This window comes from Stegodyphus dumicola, chromosome 3 (assembly GCF_044657685.1).
Source record: "Stegodyphus dumicola isolate Sdum_Otavi_A_Nest chromosome 3, ASM4465768v1".
Taxonomy (NCBI): domain Eukaryota; kingdom Metazoa; phylum Arthropoda; class Arachnida; order Araneae; family Eresidae; genus Stegodyphus; species Stegodyphus dumicola.
The window spans coordinates 119,211,249-119,223,410 of NC_140770.1; positions in this window are offsets into that span (position 1 = coordinate 119,211,249).

Genomic DNA, 12,162 nt, shown 5'->3' on the forward strand with positions numbered 1-12,162 from the left:
TTGCACCATTGATGTCATAAGGCTGAAAGTCTGCGCATGCGCTTTGACATGAAAACCGCGTCACACATTTGTTTTTACACGACGGCTAGGATTTCTTTTGGCTTCTTAATCATTACTTTATTCATTGCTGTTTTAAATGTAAGATTTTCCCACAGTTTTAATTTTTTTATTATTAAGATATTTTTAATTTTCATCAAAATATTTTTCATTTTTCATCTATTTCTTACTATTTTTTAAGTTATTAGTTAATTTATTAATTTTTGATTTAATATGTTTTTCCTTTCCCAAACATAAATTTTATTTTTAACTTTAGCAAATTGACGTTTATTTCTACAAAAGTGAATTTACATTTTCTTTTTAATTTTTTACTTTGCAAAAGTTTTTTTTTTTTTTTTTTTTTTTTTCAAATTTATTCCTTTTCGTATTTTTACTTTATTTTTTTATATTTAACTTTCTTTTTGGTTTTACAAAAGTAATATTTATTTTTACGAATTGAATTTTTCCTTTTCACTTTTTTTTTTTTTGCAAACGTTTTTTACCAAATTTCATTCCTTTTCGTATTTTTACTTTACTTTATTTTAATTTTTTGTTTAAACTTTTTTTGGTTTTACAAAAGTAATATTTATTTTACAAATTTAATTTTTCCTTTCCGCTTTTTATTTTAAAAAAAGGTGTTACTACATTCTTAACTTTATTTTTTTACAAAAATAATATTTAGTTTCTTTTTTTTTTTTTTTTTTTTTTGTTTACACAAATGCAGTTTTCTGTTTTTTCCATTATGCATTTTACTTCCAAAAGTAAATTTAATTTTTTTTCCCTTTCATTTAAAATTTTTTTGTTACAATTTTATTTTAACCTTAGCTTTTTTTCCTTGTTTTAAATACAATATGATGTTACATTTCCATTTCTCCAAAAGTAAACTTACCTACATTTCTCTGTCTTTGAAATTTAAGCTGGAATTTACATTCATATAACTTCACTAGATAATATTTTCTGCAACTTTAAACCAATATACACAATGTTCATTCTATATAGTTTAACTGGAATACTACATTTCTTACTTTTTTACTACTAACTTGGAGATACTCAAAACTTTTCCTTCTAATGTATTGTACTACAGGTACTAACTATTAATGACTGTATTAACTTTTTGGCCAACTATACAAAACTTCGCTGATTTTCTTTTACACGTCTTGCTTTTATTCAAAGGATTCACCAAACTATGTCTGACAAATGCAATTTTTACACTTTCCATTTACACATTTACCCTTATATTTAACTTCTAAAACAAATTCATGCTGTATTTCTGATTCCTTTTCCCCCAAAAAAATTAAATAAAGTCTTATACAAATTTCGTTATTTCAAGACCTACTGACTTTATACAAATCTTATAAGGAGCAATAAATTTTCATGGTATGAAGTTCACTCAAACCAATGCATAGGGCATTTCTACCCAGTTAAGCTTAGATACATACCAATAGTACTTCATATCTTCTTATTTTACTCTAAAGACACTTATACATATATATATTTTCAGAACACTCCCTTTTATTCAGTAAGATTCATTTATACTACTGACACAAATTTTGCTAACTCTTTGAAATGTCTTACAAAAATATCTTGTATTTTCTTGCACACATCCTACTTAAATCGCCAAACATACACTGAACCTTGATTTTCCCTTCATGTGAAAACATCACTCGGATTCTTAATATAATTCCACCATTTACCGCAGAACTTTATAAACACTACTCTATTTGAACTTATCACAGCCTTACTCTCTTAGCAAGGTACAGAAGATTGAATTATATTTTAACTACAGAGAAGAATATCCACATTGTAACGTATTATTTTAAATTTGAATTATAGTCACATTTTGGGAAGGAGAACTTAAAATAATTTAATACACATGGAATTAATATTCAGTCATGGAAATGAAACTTTATCGCCTTTTTCCCAACTTGGAATATAAAAATTTGTTAACTTAGAATATTTTTAACGTATTTAGCACTGAACTCTTACAGCCTTTTGAGAACGAAATTTAATTTATCATACCTGATAAATGACTCCTACATAGTTATGATACATTACACGAAATATTGAGTAGAGTTCCAAATAATGATCTAAGATAGTAATTAACATAAAAGACCTAACACAAATAATTTTAAGATAGAAATTTCAAACTGACATTGCTTAATAATGAACTTCTACAGCTTTTTTGACATTTAACGTATAGTAAATAACATGTAGGGTTTATATTTATTTTAACTAACATTTATTTTAAGTTTAAACTATCTTTCCTGTCAAGCCTTACTTTTCCCTGGAACTGCCAATGCCAGAATATGTAAATTTTAGTAGAACGCGCAAGCATTCAAATTATCAGCGGAAGTATTATGATTTAAATAGGAAGCAAACAAGTTCGGTGGGTGACATTCTTACTGCACGAGCGCGGAGGTAGTTAGCGAGAATTGAAGAACCCCGCGTTGCGGCCTATGTGCTTGGCGGGAAGTAGTGGTAATCGTTCCAGTGAGCTTCAAGTCTGCTGAATTAGCAGCGGTATTGTAAAACGCGGTGAGTTAGTTATTTTAGAGAGCCTCGTAGTTAGAATCTTGTCTTTACTTTCTTTTCAGGTTATTATTTTTATTTGACTGCCAAGTTGGCACAGTCTGTGAGCGTCAAGAGCACGCAATTGTAATTTATTACGTTGAATAAAAAGGGACTTAAACCCTTCACAAGGCTCTATCTTTTATACAAGTTTTCACAGTCACCTCTTGGTTGCGTGCAAGTTGGAGGCGCGCAACGTTATAAACATTACACACAAATAATTATACAAAATAGGTAATAATGCCAGGAAGTCCATATAATGATCTACTAAAGTCACCAACTTTAAAAATTTTAACGCATTTTCAATATGTCATAAGAAAGACCACACATTTTTGAAAAGCATTATTTTAATTAAACATTGGAACCATATATTCCTGCGCACATGGTTTTATTTATCATGAGCATGACACATAATAAGTAAAAATTTTCACAAAGTACGAAACACATTTCTCTTTAACCGGCTGTACTCTTAAGAAAAGATGCAGTATGGAATGCTTAGAACTACTCGGTGCCACAGTTCCTCATTTCCCTACGCATTAATTAAAATATACATGTAATTTAAAATCAATTAAACAAATTCAAATGTTAGTATTCAAACAGGAATACTTCACAAATTAGATAAAAGAGAGGTATACAATGAACTTAAATGATAAATACAGAAAAGCATGTAAGGACCGAAAAAAAGAGGCATTCGTGGAGAACTTTTTAAGATAAACTTGCTCTATTTTTGTACATGGGTTACATTTTGCATTTCAGATTAAGGAAACATTTAAAATAATTCCTACATAACTAGGCATTTTATTCACTTGTTAGTAATATAATTTATTAGAACAGTCGCAGATATATAGGACAAGTATGCCATTTCCAAGGAAAACAATTTTTCCCAAGCCAGACTTTAACAGTGAAATATAAAATGGAATAAAAAAATCCCATATTTCCAACAAAATTAGTATCTGAGTATGTAAAAACATGAACAAGAAAAGAATATTTTTTCTGAAAATGTTTCGAATGGGATAAGTCACCACTAGTTTCATGAACAGAGCATGAAAAATAATGAAGAATTTTTAATTTTATTTTGTCTGTAGCACATTTACTTATGCTAAAATCTTTCATTTGGTTGACTGTACTCTACATTTAGGCACAAGTTGATAAATCAGAGTGATTTTATGTTTTAAAGCTTCAGATTCAGAAATAATAAAACTCAAAAGCAAAATGATTAAAACGACAAGAGCATATACTGTAAGCAAGCAAAGGTGATAAATGACTTTTTTCGCTGATTTCCGTCAATTCATAGATCGGTAGCAAAGTTTTAATGCACTGTATATGAACTATTTTTCAAATGTAGTACGATCACTGTTTTCTATTTACATGGACGTTAAGGAAACATTTCATGTTAATTTACCTTTATTCATGAGATTTATCTACGTATATACTTAATTTTTGCATTTTGTTTACAATTATAATACCGAAAGAACACAAGAAAAATATTTTTCTTGAAAATGTCCATATTTTTTTTCCCAAACGTTATTTCTTTCATAGCTTTGAAGTAACCTATTAAACACATAGTTATCTTGTATTGCCTTGACAGCCGTTGGTCTTGCCAATGTCTGAGGGAGGTCACGAAGCTAAAGAATTTAGGTAATATTTTACCAGTACGGAGAACTTCTTACTGCGTTTTTGACGAAAATTGACCGAATTTAGTTGTTCATTACTAACCTAGGAGCCTTTAACGATTTTTATTCGAAAAAAGCACTCAGAAATTATCATCAAGTTTTTTCCATACAGATATATTTTTTCTACTTTTCATTTCCAATGTAATTTGATTCATTGCCAGATAGTTAAATGTTTGTTATTTTTTTCGCATATGAATGCATTTCGTATCTCACATACGCTCATTACATATGATTTAACAAATTTACAAATGAGTTAGAAGTTAAGTGAATATTTCATGAAATACTGTACATTTCATTTCGGAAAGTTTACATGAGTACCTTCATTTCGAAACCCCTAATGTTTCTTTTCCTGCATTCAAAGTAAATTTTGAGTATAGAATTTTCAGTTTTCACGGAGGTTATTTGTGAGTGGCTGTGATGTGTTCGTGTTTCATAAACCGTTTTTGTGAAGCACCTTATTGGTAACCTTTAGAACACTTTGAATATTACCATTTTTTACATTACTGCCACTGCAAATCATTGAATTTTCAAATATTTTCCTATTTATTGTTTACAATGCCTCGTAAAGTCTTGAGAACAAATTTTTACTAAATAGTTATATTATTTATTTAATAATTTTGTTACACGTTTGAAAGATTTTAACTTCAACAACACTATCACGCTAAACCAGAAGTTAAGAAAAGAAATGTAATTTTTAACTTAGTATTCTATGGGGATGGATTAAGTTTTTCTGACATTGACGTATTCGTATGTAGATAATAGAGACTTTTAACCCAGCTCATACAGAATTGAAATATTTTCTCTAAGTCACCACGATCACTGACTTGCATTGTCATAGACCTTTTTCTCGTGAAATCTATTTCTTTCTTAAAAGTTTATATACTAATTTCATTAGAAACATGTCTAAGAAAATACCTTATCTTCATAAGAAACATCAGCGCTTTGATTTAAAATAATAATAAAATAAGGATCATTGATTTGTAAATATATTTCTCTTTGACTCAAAAGTTTCTTCTTTTTCATATTCGAAATGAACAATTAACTGTACATAACTAATATATTGTATTGATGAACCAGAGTTATATTTTAACTTACTGCATTATATTTCAAGTGAATGTGTTTTATTGCATCTTTTAATAAAATCTTAAAGGCTTAAATGAGTGTTTCATTACAAAATTTGTACTTTCTAACTTCATTCTATTGAAACGAAAACATTCGTAACTTATTGCGAAGAAAAATTTTTACATATTATACTTTTTGATTAATTTTCCTACCACAGTATTATCTTTGAAAATTTGTTTCCTAGTCCACTGCTAATATATTACTAATTTTCGCTCTTTCAGTACATTTCGCACGTGACAAAAAAACTCAGTTTGGAAACTTTTTTACTTAACACCTTGTATTGCATTGCTGAACTGGGACCATGCTTTCATTTTTATTACATATCAAGCGAATATTTTTAAAAAGGCATATTTTTTTCCTTCTGTTAGCACAATTTTAACCAGCATTTTACTATTACAGAGACTTCTTTAGTAAAATTTCAAGGGTTAAATTGAACGATTCATTACAAATTTTGAAGATTCTGGATGTATCTTATTTAAAAGTTCATAACCGATTAGCAAAATAATTTATATATGTACTTCGTTGTGCTCTTGGTTAATTTTTAAATCGTTTTTCAACTATAACACTTTATTTCTAGCGAAGTATCGAAAAGATTATTTACTTTCCGCTTTTTCCAAAACATTTCGTAGACACATATGTTCAGTATAGGATATTTTCCTAACTTAAAAGTATTATTAACAAATTAGAAAAATATGCAAAAGTTTCCTAAAAATTTATATATATATTTTTTTTTACAAACAAGTAAACGAATACCCACATTTAATTAATTAATGTATATTTTCCTATATCAGAACTAAAATTTAGAACAAAAATTTTTAAATAATGTCATATTCCATAAAATTTATGTCTTTGTGATGTCATTGTCTTTTCGCAAACGTTTTGAGAGTAGTCGTTTAGACATTTCGAAACTGTTTTCTCTTTGCTAATGGAAACTATTTTATCTTTGCTGTTGGTATATGCCAACGAGTTCTCAATACTTTTTTCTCTTGGTTTATCTTCAGCTTATGAGTTATTTAAATACTTAAAAATGTATTTGTAGATCTTTTATGTTGACACTTGTGATAGATTTTTTTGGACGTTTTTGGAAAATGTATTTATTTTATTCACGTGAATGAAGCTGATGTTTTCTTAAAATTTTATTATTCAGAGTATTAGTTGTAGGGTTTATATTTATTTTAACTAACATTTATTTTAAGTTTAAACTATCTTTCCTATCAAGCCTTACTTTCCCCTGGAACTGCCAATGCCAGAGTATGTAAATTTTAGTAGAACGCGCAAGGATTCAAATTATCAGCGGAAGTATTCTGAGTTAAATAGAAAGGAAACGAGTTCGAAATGTGCTTTTCTTACTTCACGAGCGCGAAGGTGGTTAGTTAGAAATTGAAGAACCACGCGTTTCGGCCTGTGTGCTTGCCTCGGCAAATTTTTTATCTTTCAACGTGATATTCAGAGTTTGCTGAATTATCAGCGGTATTGTAAAACGCGGTGAGGTTAGTTACGTTTAGAGAGCCTCGTAGCTAGTTACTTGTTAGTATCTCTTTTTAGTTTCTTATTTTTATTTTACCGCCGGGTCGGCGTAGTTTGTGAGCGTCAAGAGCACGCAATTGTAATTTCTAAAGTTGAATAAAAAGGGACTTAAACCCTTCTCAAGACACTGTCTAATTTCCAGTTTTCTGCAGTCACCACTTTGTTGCGTGCAGGTTGGAAGCGCGCAACTTTACATAGTCAATTATGACACAATGCCGGATTTGTTCTCTTTATTCAACATTCATATGAACTTCGGTATTCCAAATCCCTCACGCAAAATGTAATTTTTTTCTATCAGTAATAGGAAGACGAATGGAATAAATGCAGGTTATGCAAACATAAGGTAAAAATCTGGAAGTAAAAGAAATTCTTCAGATCTAGACAATTCAGTAGAATGGGCAAATATTCATCCTATTCGAAGTTTATTTTTTGAATTACATAGAATATAAAATGTAAATTTAATAAAAGGAGATATAATGAAGATCAAGTACTCTGCAAAAACAGGATGGTAATTATACAAAATTAGTCATAAAGCAGGTTTTCGTAAAAAGTGGTTCCAGCGGAGGAAACACGCCGGCAGTCTCCTGAAGCTCTAAGTGAGCACCTGATCTTTGCTCTTACAAAAGCTAAGTAGAATTGTAAATTCTATGTAAGAGCGAAGATCAAATGCCCACTTAGAGTTTCTTTTTTAAAAAAGATTCACTACAGGTAGTTCGCGTACGTAGAATCCGTTCTTTTCGATTGGGTTCAAATGACGGATCTGACAACTCAATGCGCATGCGTGGTTAATTGTTGGTGCGAATAGCTTAAGCGGCTAATCGCACCGATAGTACGAATAGCATCGGCCATTACCAATGGTTAAACAATGGGTGTCTACTGCACTACAATCTGAACTTGTATCTAGGCGTATAAATTCAAGTGTGGTGTGGCTTAATGCAACAACTTTCAGTATTTCTTTCATTCTTCGGACGAGTGTAAACTCGAGGCGAGGTGAATAAAATATTCACTTTCTCATAAAAGTTCTGAGCTTCAAGCTAAGTGGATTTCTTAGTTAGTTTGTTGTAACTATGGTAAAAGTCAAGCAGCCAACTATTCTAAATGTCCGAAAAATCCTAAAAATATACAAAAAAAATTTCGGAAAATCGTGTAGCCGCTATTAAAGCCTATTCCAAAGTACGTGGTTGCGAGCAAGACTCAGCCATGCAAGAAAATGCAGAAAATCACGAGGTTCCTATTCGGTCGAATGATAAACCTAAAGTGGACAACAGCAAAACTCTTCCTGACAAAACACCGGAAGTAATATGTCTGAGACGCCTAACACCTCAAGGAAGAAGAAAAACCAAACAACTCGGATAATATTTCTGCTTCTCTTATGGATATCTTTAATGTTTTTAATGAAGTCAAAAATTCTTTGCTGAGTGTTCAATACTGGATATTTTTAAACCATAACCGGCAGATTAGGAGAAATTAGGGAAGCACCAACACCTATTCATAAGATATTTGTGGTTTTTAACATTCTTCAAGAAATTTTTAACCGAGGTAATAATTCTAAATATACTTAGTTTCTTTGCATTAGTAATTTCGATATCTTTGTAGCTGGTGCTTTGTTGACTGTGATGGTAGTTAGTTTATAAAACTTTGTGACTATGTAAGGTTCATCTTAATTTCTCTAACAGTTAATTCAGTTAGTTACTTTCCTGTCTTTCTGGATTTCAGCTTACAACTTCCGGCCAGAACGTATTTTCAGAATCGTGGTCAAATGCAAATGAGGAGAAGAAGTATTTAACTGTGAAGTTCTACTGACTTCGTTAGAGAGCCAGATATTCTGAGCAGCGCGGGTTCACCTTTTAGGCTACTCTCTCTCTTAAGCTATTATTACGCTTGGCCGTACTTGAGGCCCTTGATAGCTTCGACGTTAGTTAGCTTAAGGGGCCAACTCTGTTAGAATCTTGATAGCTTCGGCTGTATCTTTTAAGTTTAGTTTTAATTCTTAGTATTCCTGAGTTCAAGCCCAAGTGGAGGCTTTATTGTAAACTCCAAGAAAGGAGTTGTTTGTTAAATTTATTTTGAATAATAAAGGGTATTCAACCCTTCGTAAGTTTACGCTTTTATCATTTCGAACTAAGCTATTATTCGCTTACCAATTCTCAGTGTCCCAGACGCATTGTAGTAACTTCGAGGTTTGGAATCTTACAACTGTATTGGTCACTATTTTCTTAAATTTTTGTATTTTGTCTAGGAGCGATTTATGTTTTTTTAATTCTTATTTAGCCCTTTAGATTTGTACTGATCCTTTGATGTATTTTATTGTTCTTACTCTTCAGTCACCAGTTCGACGGCTATGCTTTTCTGATCATCTATGAGTAATTTTACTGAACTTTTATTTTAGTACAACTTTATATATTTCATGATGATACGCTATCAAGTACTAAATTTTTCGATGGAGGTGAGTTTATACCAGGTACTCCGGTGTTGCACCATTCTACTGAGAAGAATAAATTCTACGAATGGTACGAGGGTAAGGAATAGCAATGTAACCTGGTTAGCATAAACTTTTATATGCACGTCGAGTATATAATCGATTTTAAAAAACAACAAAAAATAAGCAAATCTGAAGTACATCGATATTTCTCTTCGTTCGTATTAAGTTTATTTACTTGCTTTGAAAAGAAGTTCAGTGCAGATTCTTTTTCAGATAATACGATTTTCAGTTTTGAAAGCATATCATCCACAATTCTACTACAATTCTGTATATGTTCTCCATTTTGAAGGTTATGAGATAGACTTTCCAACTTCCTTTGGTACTTCTAAAAACATATTTAAATTACTAATTCTTAAAGAAAAATCAGATTTATCAACAGATGTTATAAATCGATATTCTTAATATAAGTAGATACTATTAAGTCATCATTTACTACTATCGATTTCAGAATTTCTGGCGCTGGGTCACATAAAATATCAATTAATATAGAATTTTCGGTATGCAAGTCCTCCAAAATTTAAAGTTCTATAAGCACATGTTCTATTCTCTTGAGTTTTCAAACGATCGTTTACCATTGTACGTTTCTTCCGTTTTTAAAACTTTCTTCTGCTACTTTTTCCAGTTTTTTTTTTCCTAGAAGAACGTTTTTCGTTTCAGGAATGGGACCTGAAAAGTCTTATTTCCGTGGAGCAGAAACCAGTTATTCAACTGAACATTTTCAGGCCCAAAGCAGTGAGTTCTCTTCAAAGTCTATTCACTATGTTTTTATAAAATATGCAGCTCACCGTCTGTCCCTCGGAAATGATTCCACTTCCATTCAAAAAGGTGTCACCAGTTTGAGCTTTACTCAAAAATTTTTAAGCCGAAGTTTCTGTAGTCGTCGTAAACTTTTTCCAGCCCAAGTAGATGACTGGGGTTTTACCTCATCATAAGTAAAGCATGAAGTTTCATTTCCAGTCACAGTTTGTTTGAAAAAATAAAGATTATTTCGTACTTTACAGAAAAATTGTATTCCTATTCTTTGCTCAGCTTTCGAATCTGACGGCAGATATTCAATGGATCTAAGCAAACGATTAACTTTCTTAAAAATTCTGTTTGTAACAGACAATGTTTTAGAGAAAACAAGCTGAAATGTCCTAGTGATAAATACTATCAGTAATCATTTGTTAGGTTTAATGCAGTTTGTTAAAAAAGTTGAAAACTTTTTACGTCCATTGTTAACTTGTTAATTAGTGGTTCTGCATTGAGTTCATTCAAAATTTAAGATAATAATATCGTAAAGTTCTCTAAACAGAATTAAAGAATAAGCAAATAAAAATATAATCTTTTTTAATGCAGATTAGAAAAGTACTGAATAAATATGATGCCATTCTACTACTATATAATTTACTGTCAAGAGACATCGAATATTTCGGAATAAAATCTTAAATAATAGTTTAAGATAAGCAATAGCAAATATTTGGAAGTGTAAAGGAAATTATTAGAAGATTTGGCATTTCTAGTAAATAGATATTATCTTACCTGACCGTAGTAACCATTACCTATAGCAGAGTTTCTTAAACTGTGGCTCGCGACCTCCATGGGAGTCGCGGGACCTGCAGCAGAGGATCGCCAAACATTTTACCAGTTTTTATACTTCTTTAACTTATTATAATAGTTTTACAATTACCAAAGATTTTAACACAATATCTGAAAACAGATAAAGATAAGACAAACAAAGTGAGAAAAAAGACAAAGAAAAACCGAAACGTTTTGACGCATTCTTTTTATAATATAAACGTTGCTTTGCACCTAACGCTGTCATTTCGTCTATTACTTATTTAAAATTTTAATATGTCTTAAAATTAGAAATACGTAGAATCCGACCTACGTATTTCTAATTTTAAGTTTCTAATTTTAAGGTTTAGTTAATGACCTAAAACTGCGATAGTATATTACAATACAAGTGAAGAAATTGACAGTTTCACTCACGCGTGTGTCGGATTTGCGCAATGCTTATGGGATCCCATAAAATTTTCTTAAATATTATGGGGGTCCTGGGGTCGCGAAAAACGTATCAGTGATAGAAAGGGATCGCGACCGAAGAAACGTCTAAGAAGCCCTGATCTATAGGATTAGTCTAGACAAGAGTAGGAGCTCATTTGTGATGTCGAAAGCCTATTCAGCTTTCTCCGATGTTAGTAGCGGTCTTTATTTCCTCAAACGAAATATCAGATCTATATAATCTCATACTGTATAATCCTCAAAAATTTTCAACGTTTATCATTTAAAGCGTAATCCATCAAATCTATCCTAGCGGCTGAGTGGTAAAAACCGTTGAATACTGGGAGTCCGACTTAGTTCGATCCCAGACACGTATGCTTTGAAACACGCATTCTTTATCCAAAGAAACCTGTTAATAGAAATGAACGGTAAGCGAGTGAAACAAGCCAAGGTACTCAAACTCTTGAGTCTTCTTATAGATGAAGACCAGTTTACATCTGTCAGAGCCGGTCGTAGCGAGCCGCTTGTCCGTGCGTTTCGAACCGAGTGAACGGACTTGTACTCTGATAGATTGTTTACAGTAATCAGAGTGGACTGACAACTCGCCTCCGTTTGTTTACGAAATGGATACTGACTTGGCAGCTGCAGGAAAGAATATGCATTGAACATACATAGATGTTCTTTGGCTGCAGTGCTTGAAGTCTGGGAAGCAAATAATCTGCTGTAATTAATTATGCAGAGTTTTGACTGGAACTGTGTTATTTCTAGAGA